This window comes from Capsicum annuum, chromosome 8 (genome assembly GCF_002878395.1).
Source record: "Capsicum annuum cultivar UCD-10X-F1 chromosome 8, UCD10Xv1.1, whole genome shotgun sequence".
Taxonomy (NCBI): Eukaryota; Viridiplantae; Streptophyta; class Magnoliopsida; order Solanales; family Solanaceae; genus Capsicum; species Capsicum annuum.
In genome coordinates, this window is record NC_061118.1 from 17,974,554 (window position 1) to 17,984,710 (window position 10,157).

The window sequence follows — 10,157 nt, forward strand, 5'->3', positions numbered from 1 at the left end:
GAAAAAAATAAAGGTTGAGACAAATAAATTAAAACATGAAAATAAAACTAAAGGAAAAAATAAAAAGTGAAAATAATAAAAAATAGAATAATAAAATTAAAGGAACAAATAAAAAATTCAAAATAATAAAAAATAGAATAATAAAATTTAAGGAAAAAATAAAAAGTAAAAATAATAAAAAATAAAATTTGAGAGCAAATAAGTATAAAAAGTTTAAAAAATATATTTGAGGTGTAGAGGGGGGAAATGGTACTTGTACTATACTTAAAAAGTAAGGAAGATTATTTTTTAAAGACATTTTTTATTGGGGTCAGATATCTAAAACCATCGATATTTGAGTCTATGACATGCAATTTCCTGGAATAAAGTCAGGCTACCTAATTAGACTCAAAATTCGCGTCAAACAACACACATTGGACAAGCAAGTAGCACATAATGATCTCAAATAAGCCTCTTGATTAATTAGAAGCTAAATATGTGATCAACATGCTTAAAAACTGGTATTCATTTAAAAACATATATGCATGATTTTTAATGTCAAACAACTAATTAATATGTCGAAGATCAGTTGAATCGACGGGCGAATTAAATAAAAAATGGTGAAACGTGAATTGACATATCGTAGTTATTAAAAACTGATATAACAAGTGTTGAAAATTAATTATTATAATGATGAAAGTGACTTTGTATTGTTGACAATTGTTTTTACAATCGAAACAGTCGTTTATTATTGCAAAAAAATAATTATTTAAAGCAGAAACTCATTTTTTTGTACTGTTTGTAGGAAAACAGATTGCAGAAAAATTATTGTTTAAAGTAAAAACTGATTTTTTGTAATTGTTTGCAGAAAAATAGATTGCAGGAAATTGTTATTGAAAACAGAAACTGATGTATTATTACGGAAAGCTACTAAACTGATTTAAAGGACTGAAACAGATTTCAAAAATTTTTAAAATGATCTTTTGATATTGCTGAAAATTGTTCTTAAGCTAGGATTTTAAAAATTGGTTGCTAAACTGTTGTTTAAATATCCTAAAAATTAAATTAAATGTTGAAAAATATGTCGACGACTTATTAAACGCATTATAAGTTAATTAACATGTTCGAAATCGATTTTAATTTATAAAGTTAGTTGTCAATCCTAAAACATGCTCTCTAGGTGCCCAAACAAATTTATTAATAGTTCTAAATTATATTTTACCTAAGTGATTCACATGAATAGTTAAAACACATAAACCTCACCCCACAAGCAGTCCCTATAATTTTATTATTATATTATAATAGTTTATATAATAATATTGCAGATCGGTGAATCGTAAAAAAAAAGGAAACTTAGAGTTAGTATATACATGTTAGATTTAGAATTAGAGTTAAAGTTAAAAACTTTACCTACAAAAATATCAAATTAATTATGCGAAGACCATTTAAAAATAGAGAAGCTTTTAGAAAAATTAAAAAATCATTAATTAGTAATTATTCAGAATATATAAGTCTAAATAAAACAAAAGAAAATCCACAAAAACTAGCCTATTTAATTACATTAATATCTAGTATTGAATCAAAATTAATAACACATTTAAAATCTAGAAGAATGAAACATATACCGCCTAATTATAATAAAATTAGATTTAGATATCCACCGAGATATTATAAATATAATTTAAAATGAATAAAATACAACAATATAAAGAATTAAAACAAATTATCTCTGAAAAACGTAAAGAATTAAAAATAAGAATAGAAAGACTACATTATAATATATTTGCCGGAGTTAGTAAAAATTCAATAAATACGCAAAAGGATGAAATATCAAAATTAGAATCACAAATAGATAGTTTAGAATATATATATCAACATGAACTATTCACAATAAAATGAATAAAGAAGAATTTATAATAGATGAAAAAATATATGAAAACTACGAAGGATCAAAAATAAAAATAGTATTTTCTAATCTAGGACGAAGATATAAGAAAATAGGTGAACATTTATATCTAATGTTAGAAAAAGAAGAATTAAAATTAGAAGATAAATTAACAGCAATGGTAAGAATAGAAAAAGAAAATGAAGAGATAGATAGGAAAAAAGAAATAGAAAAAATAAAACAACAAACTACGGAAGAAATACGAAAAATAGAAGAAACCAAGAATAGTAGAATTGCTGAACTAGAAAAAGAATTACAAATGTTAAAAGAACTGTATGAACAAAGACAGAAAGAAAAAGAAGAAAAAGATAGAGAACAGAAATTACTAAACGAGATAAATCAATTTAAGGAAAAATTAGAAATAAAAAACGAAGAATTAGAAATAAATAACATAGATATTGAAGAAACAGATAATTATGAGTCCGAAGATAGTGAAACATATACAGAAATATTAACAAATACAAAAAATTTAGAAATCAATGAAGAACAAAATATTAATGAGGAAAACTTAAAAAATACCCAAACAGAAATAAATACTCTTGATAAAAAAGAAAATGAAAATATAATACCTAAAACAACAGAAATAAGAAAACCCATATATTATAAGAATAAGTTTAAAAAATATAGTGAATATGATAAATGGATACCAAAACAAATAGTAAATAAAAATTATAACTTTTTAGATCTAGACTGTGTAATAGATACAGAAAAAACAATACAATTATGGACGGGATATATGACAAAACAATTATTAGATAATAATATAAATATAACAGATGCACCGGAATATATAGAAAAAACATTAATAGGATCAGTAAAACTATGGTTTACAAATCTAACCGAAAATAGCAAAAAAGTATTAAGAACTAATAAACCTATAGAAGGAACATCATCGACAACAACTAAACTAACACCTATAGAATTATTAAAAAAATATGAAACAGCTATAAAAGATGAATTTGGTAGTACGACAACAATCGAAGAAGAACAAAATGAAGAAAAAGATACAAATAGAAATTTAATGTTAAAATTAGCAATATGTAATATGTGCTATATAGATGAATATACTTGCGCATTTAAAGAATATTATTACAAAGGAGCATATAGTATAGAAGAAAGTAAAGAAATAAGAAAATTATATTTTAATAAATTACCCGAACCATTTAGTTCAAAAATAATAAAAAGTTGGGAAGAAGCAAAAATAGTGGATACGTTAGGAGCAAGAATAAAATATTTACAACAATGGTATAGAAACTTATGTGAAAAATATAGAGAAGAATTAAAAATGGAAAAAACATTAATAAGAAATTTAGCTTGTTGCAAAAATAAAATAGCACCCCAATTTGGCTGCGAAGAAAGATATTATAAGAAAAGAAAAAGACATAAGAAATATAAGAAATATAAAAAATCAAAATATAAATATAAAAAACCAAGAAAGAGATATTATGTAAAAAATTATAAACATAAGAGACCATATAGAAAAAAGAAATCTATAAAAGAATGTACTTGTTATAATTGTGGAAAGTTAGGACATTTAGCTAGAGATTGTAAATTACCTAAAAATCCAAAAAATAAACAAATATCAGAAATAAAAATAGAAAATACCGAATACATGCAGATAGATTATATAGACTATGAATTAGAAAGTGAAGATAGTATATATGAAATTTCAGAAAATGAAACAGAAAACGAAACAGATAATGAAACAGATAGCGAAATAGATGAATTAAATGACTGAAGAAGATATAAAAATAATAACAAAAGAAGAATATTTAAATGATGAAGGAACGGAACAAAAAATAATATTTGACAGTAATATATTTGATGAAATAAAAGGAAAAGAATTGGATTTAAGTGTAGAAAAAATATTTAAAATACCAACAATAAAAAATATTTTTACTAGGAAAAAAGATGAATATTATGTAGTATGTCAAAAAGAACATGTAATAGACTGTAGATATGCAAAAGGAAAAGCTAGTATACCACTGGTAACAAAAAGAATAATTAATAAAGAAATAAATGATATAAAAAGTAAAGGAGATCCCATAAAATATGTACACCTTGGAGGTACAGAGATATTAATAAAAGCATGTTTTAGAGAAGGAATAGATACACCAATAGAATTATATTTAGCAGACGATAGAATTATAAAACCTATAGAAAAAAGCATAATAACTGCCGTAAAAGGAAATCTAATATATCAAAAATTTAAATTTATAATAAGTGCAAATTATTCAGTAGCAGTAACAGATAGGAATATAGATAAATCATTAGTATTATATTGGAAAATATCAGGAATACAGTTAACCCCAGGAAGTAAAATATTTACAGCAAGATGTAAAAATCTATATGTATTAACAACAAAACATAAAATAACAGGAAAAAATAAGATTAACAAAATACAAATAGAAAGCCCATTTGAACAAATAGTAAAAACAATAGATTATAATGATTATACCTATAGAGACATAGATACAGAGGAAAATTTAGAAATAATAAATGATAGATTAAGTACAACGAAAAGAATAGCTAATGAAAAGCCAGAATCATCAAGCTCATCAAAAAGAACAAGTTATGAAACAAACTCAATAAGTAATTTAAACCAATACTACATAACAGGAAAAATAAATGAAAAAGAATATTTAATACTTTTGAACACAGGACAAGAAGAAAATTATATAGCAAAATATCTAGTAAAAAATGAAGAAATAAAAACAGACAATAATATATGCCCAGACTTACCAAGAAGTTTAATAAATAATAAAAATCTAGTAGAAAAAGAAATAATATTAGGAGTTAGAAAAATAAAAATAGAATTCGAAGTAAAAGAAGAAATGCAAAAAGCAGATATAATATTAGGAATAAAATGGTTAGAACAAGTAAAACCATATAATATAGAACATACACAATTAACCTTAACATATAACCAAGAAAAGTTATTCTTAAAAAGTTATTAACATGAAATGAAGATACATGTATTAATGAAGATAGTAGTAGAAGGATATTACAGTAGATATTATACGCCTATGATAGATACAGGAGCAGAAGCTAATTTATGTAGATATAATTGCTTACCAGAAAGCAAATGGGATAAACTAAAAACACCAATAATAGTTAAAGGATTTAATAATGAAGGAAGCCTAATTACTTATAAAGCTAGGAATGTAAAAATACAAGTATGGGATAAGATATTAACAATAGAAGAAATTTATAACTATGAATTAACATCGAAAGATATACTTTTAGGAATGCCATTTTTAGATAAATTATACCCACATATAATAACTAAAACAGACTGGTGGTTTACAACACCATGTAAACAAAAAGTAAGAGCAAAAAGAGTTAATAATAAAATAAGAAAGAAAACTGACTGGATAAAAGGAAGTGAAAAAATTACACAAAAGTTAGAAAATATAAACAATACTGAAGATACAGTAGAACTAGTAGTATTTTCGATAAATAAAACAGAAATAACTATATTTTCAATTAATAAAATAGAAATAATTCAGAAAAAATTAGAACAATTATATAGTGAAGATCCATTAAAAGGATGGGAAAAACACAAAACTACTATAAAAATTGAATTAATAGATAAGAATAGCATAATAACACAAAAACCATTAACATATAATTTTGATGATTTAAAAGAATTTAAAATGCATATAGATGAATTATTAGAAAAACAATATATACAAAAAAGTAATAGTAAACATAACAGTCCAGCATTTATAGTAAATAAACATAGTGAACAAAAAAGAGGAAAAAGTAGGATGGTTATTGATTATAGAAATTTAAATGCAAAAACTATAACATATAATTACCCAATACCCAATAAAGATATTAAAAATAAGACAAATCCAAGGATATAATTATTTTAGCAAATTTGATTGTAAATCAGGATTTTACCACCTAAAGCTAGAAGAAGAATCTAAAGAATTAACCGCATTTACGGTACCACAAGGATTTTATGAATGGAACGTGTTACCCTTTGGATATAAAAATGCACCAGGTAGATATCAACATTTTATGGATAATTATTTTAAACAATTATCTAATTGTATAGTATACATAGATGACATATTATTATATACAAAAACCAAAGAAGAACACTTAAAATTATTAGAACAGTTCACAGATATAATAGAAAAATCAGGAATAAGCCTAAGCAAAAAGAAAGCTGAAATTATGAAAAACCAGGTAGAATTTTTAGGAATACAAATAGATAAAAGTGGAGTAAAAATGCAACAACATATAGTACAAAAAATAATAAATTCGAAAGAAGAATTAGATACAAAAAAGAAATTACAATCATTTTTAGGATTAGTAAACCAAGTAAGAGAATATATTCCAAAATTAGCAGAAGCCTTAAAACCACTGCAGAAAAAATTAAAAAAGGATATAGAATATAATTATGATGAAAAAGATAAAAAACAAGTTCAAAAAATAAAATTACTTTGTAGAGAATTACCTAAATTGCAATTTCCAGATGAAAATAGAAAATTTATATATATAGTAGAAGCAGATGCAAGTGAATATAGTTACGGAGGAGTACTTAAATATCGATATGAAGCAGAAAAAATAGAACATCATTGTAGATATTACTCAGGTACGTTCAACGAAACAGAAATAAAATGGGAAATAAATAGAAAAGAGTTATGTTCATTATATAAATGTTTATTAGCATTTGAGCCATATATTGTATATAACAAATTTATTGTACGAACAGATAATACACAGGTACGTTGGTGGCTAACAAAGAAAATACAAAATTCAGTTACAACAAAAGAGATTCGAAGACTAGTTTTAAATATATTAAATTTCACATTTACAATTGAAGTTATCAGTACTAACAAAAATGTTATTGCAGATTACATATCAAGACAAAGCTACACAGACTGAAATAGTAGAGGAAGATACTCTAGAAAAAATACTTAACACCCTAACTACGCTTTCAATGAAAGTGGACAGTATGGGTAATGAGATAGAAAAGCTAAAGACTAATGAAGATAAACTGAAGTCTATAGCTACAAAACAGCTAACTCAGCAGTGTGCAGAGCTATGTCGATCGGAAGACATTAAAAATCCAGAGCTAGAAGGAGACGTTGGGACACTCCATAAAACCCATAACATTTATCAATCTACTTCTGCAGGTACAAGCAAAGGAGTTAATAAGCCAAGATACCAGAATGCAAATATGAATAAAATATTCGAAAAACCATTTACCCCAAAAGCACAAAAAGACCATTTATTTATACCCCCACAAGTTAATACATACCGAGACAGCCTAAACCAAGACAAGAAAATATACAACTACACAGCCCAAAAATACATAGAAAATATATACAGAGTCCAAACCTTTCTAAACCATAACCCCAGAGCTACAGATATCAAAGAACCAAATACCAATTATATAACCCAAAAATTACAAGGATACAACAAACTGATAGCACTACCTAAAACTAACCCAAGCCTAGTTAAAACTTGTTTTGACTATGGACTACTAAATACCATATACACCCAAGACGGAGAAGAGCTAACAGCTATGGAGGAATTATACAAGATATTTACTACTTATAAAAGAATAACAAAAGGAAATTTATTTTATATAAAATGTTATACTGCACCAGCAGAGATATTATATGATGAGATAAAACCAGTAATACAAGTTGTAAAGATAGGACTGACAAGAGAAATGATTATACCAGAAGATATATCGCGACAACCGGAGATACCTAGAATCGAGATACCAGATTTTTATGCAAATAAAAGACTTATTGGACTAGCTACGATCATACAAGAACTAGCAAATAACTACGCTAACGGAAATCCAATATGGAGCTACTATTCAAGAGACCACCAAATGATATATTCAAATTCGAAAGAACTAAGACAAGCAGATATGGAAGACGTAAGACAGTGGATACTGACGCTACTTAACCCAGAAAAACAATCTACCGCACGAGCAATAAAAAAGGGATTTATTTCAGACGGACTACTAACGAGATACTGTAAGATAATCGGACATAAATATCCAGACCACCAATGTTCGAGGTGCAATGGAGAAGATAATATTATTCCAGAGGTACATCTAGAATAAAGAAGATAAAATGCCAGCTGGAAGGATAAAGATACAGAGCAATAATGGAGCAAATACAGAGCAATAATAGAGCAGATACAGAGCAATAATGGAGCAGATACGACAAAAACCAACGGAGACAAGATACTGTACAGAGGCAGAATTATTATACGAAAGTCTTGAAATGTAATTAATTAGCATTTACTTTAAGTTAGGTAGTTTTTGACTTTTTAGGCTTTGGTTTGATTTTAGTTTCAAAAATTAAAGGAACTTTACGTAGATTAGAAATTTAGGAAAAGTTAGATGGGGATAGGCCCCACTTTTTTTGACTTTCATTACTTTTTAGAAACAAGAAACATGTAAATTCGTTATATAAATACAAAGGCAGAGGGCATTGCGAAAGGCAAGCCTGAAAAGCCTTCTTTTGAAGCAAATCTCACTCTCTCCATTCCACAAAAAAAAAATATACTCAGTTAATTAGATAAACATACTCCAATGGAAAAAGCTATGGAACAACAAAACCCAGAAACATCAAAGCTACCGGAACAGGTATATCTATTTATAATTATGAATAGCTAATTTCATAATTCCCAACAATCATGATATGATAAAATAAATTCATATTAGTTACTTTATAGTAGAATTATTCGAAGAATAATATGTTAAGAAGTTTATTAACAAAGAGGAAACGGAGAAATATCCCTAAGGACTATGCCATCCTAAAGGTGAAACCATTGAGGCAAGAAGCCGTGGCGGGGAGTAACCAGAGTAGAGGCGCTGTTTAAGGGAAAAAGTATCCGGATTACCATGTTAATAGGGACGGAAGAACATATTATTTAAGAATAATCTAGTATATAGTAAGCCAATATGACCATATTTTGTTGTGTACGTGATTGAAGGGAATATTTTGAAAAAAGCAAATTTATGAAAAATGAATGATAATATATCTGATGTGATGGTAGATAAATTCAAGATACTTATTTTATATGCACTTAGAAATATAAAAGTAGCAGATATAAGAAAAATCATATTAGAAAAAGCTTTTGGTGAAAATTATATGACTAGAGTAAGCTATATACCACAACTACCCAACTACTCTTATAAGTACTTACAATGATAAGTTACATAAAATTTTTAGAAAAAGATAAAAAAAAAAATGCAGTTACTAGAAAAATAGATAAAAATAAAAATAAATAAATACATGGAAAACAAAGATATAAAATCTCTTAATAAAAATATGCAAAAACTACTAAGGTTAAAACAAACAACTACAAAATATAAAACCACAAACAACTACAAAATATAAAACCAATAAAAAAAAAAATAGATCATTTAGATTATCTTAAAGTGTTAATATTATATATACTTAAAAACATAGAAATTATAGATATTAAGAAAATAATATTAGAAAAAGTAATAAACTATGAAATTGAAACTATAAATTATCTAGAACAGTTATACGAAGAAATTTACCCAGAAGGATATTATTCAGATTAAGATATGTTAGAATATATTAGACAAACTAGAGAAAATCAAGAAAATCTAAGTAATGAAATTAATTATAGAAACCGAATTAAGAAAATAATGGAAGACCTAAAAGAAAAATTAGCATGGATAGAAAAAACCTTAGAAAATTTAGATAAAAGTACATGTGATAGTTTATATAATTTAAAAAACTCACTACGAGAAGAACAACACAAAATAATAAATAACATTGAAAATCTAGAATTAGATATATATTATAGCACAGATAGAATAAATTATTATACAAGAATTTGTAACTCTGCAATTACTACAGGATAAAATAATTAATGAATATATCTTACGAAAAAAGAAAATTATTAAAAGATATTGAAACAAAAAATCCACGCACTAATAAAAATAGATTCACTAGAAACCTATTAAATCTATTATACCTATTAAATCCGCGCACTCCCCTACAAATGGTATCTATTAAATCTATTATACCTATTAAATCCGCGCACTCCCCTACAAACAGATAACTTGTGTGGTAAAATAGATCTGCGGATAACTTGTGTGGTAAAATAGATCTATTATAAATACAATGAATCTATTTTTATTTGTGCGTGGATATTTCTTAACTTCTCTAAATATTTTTATTTTGAGTTTATTTATGTTAGTTTTATCGATATTCAT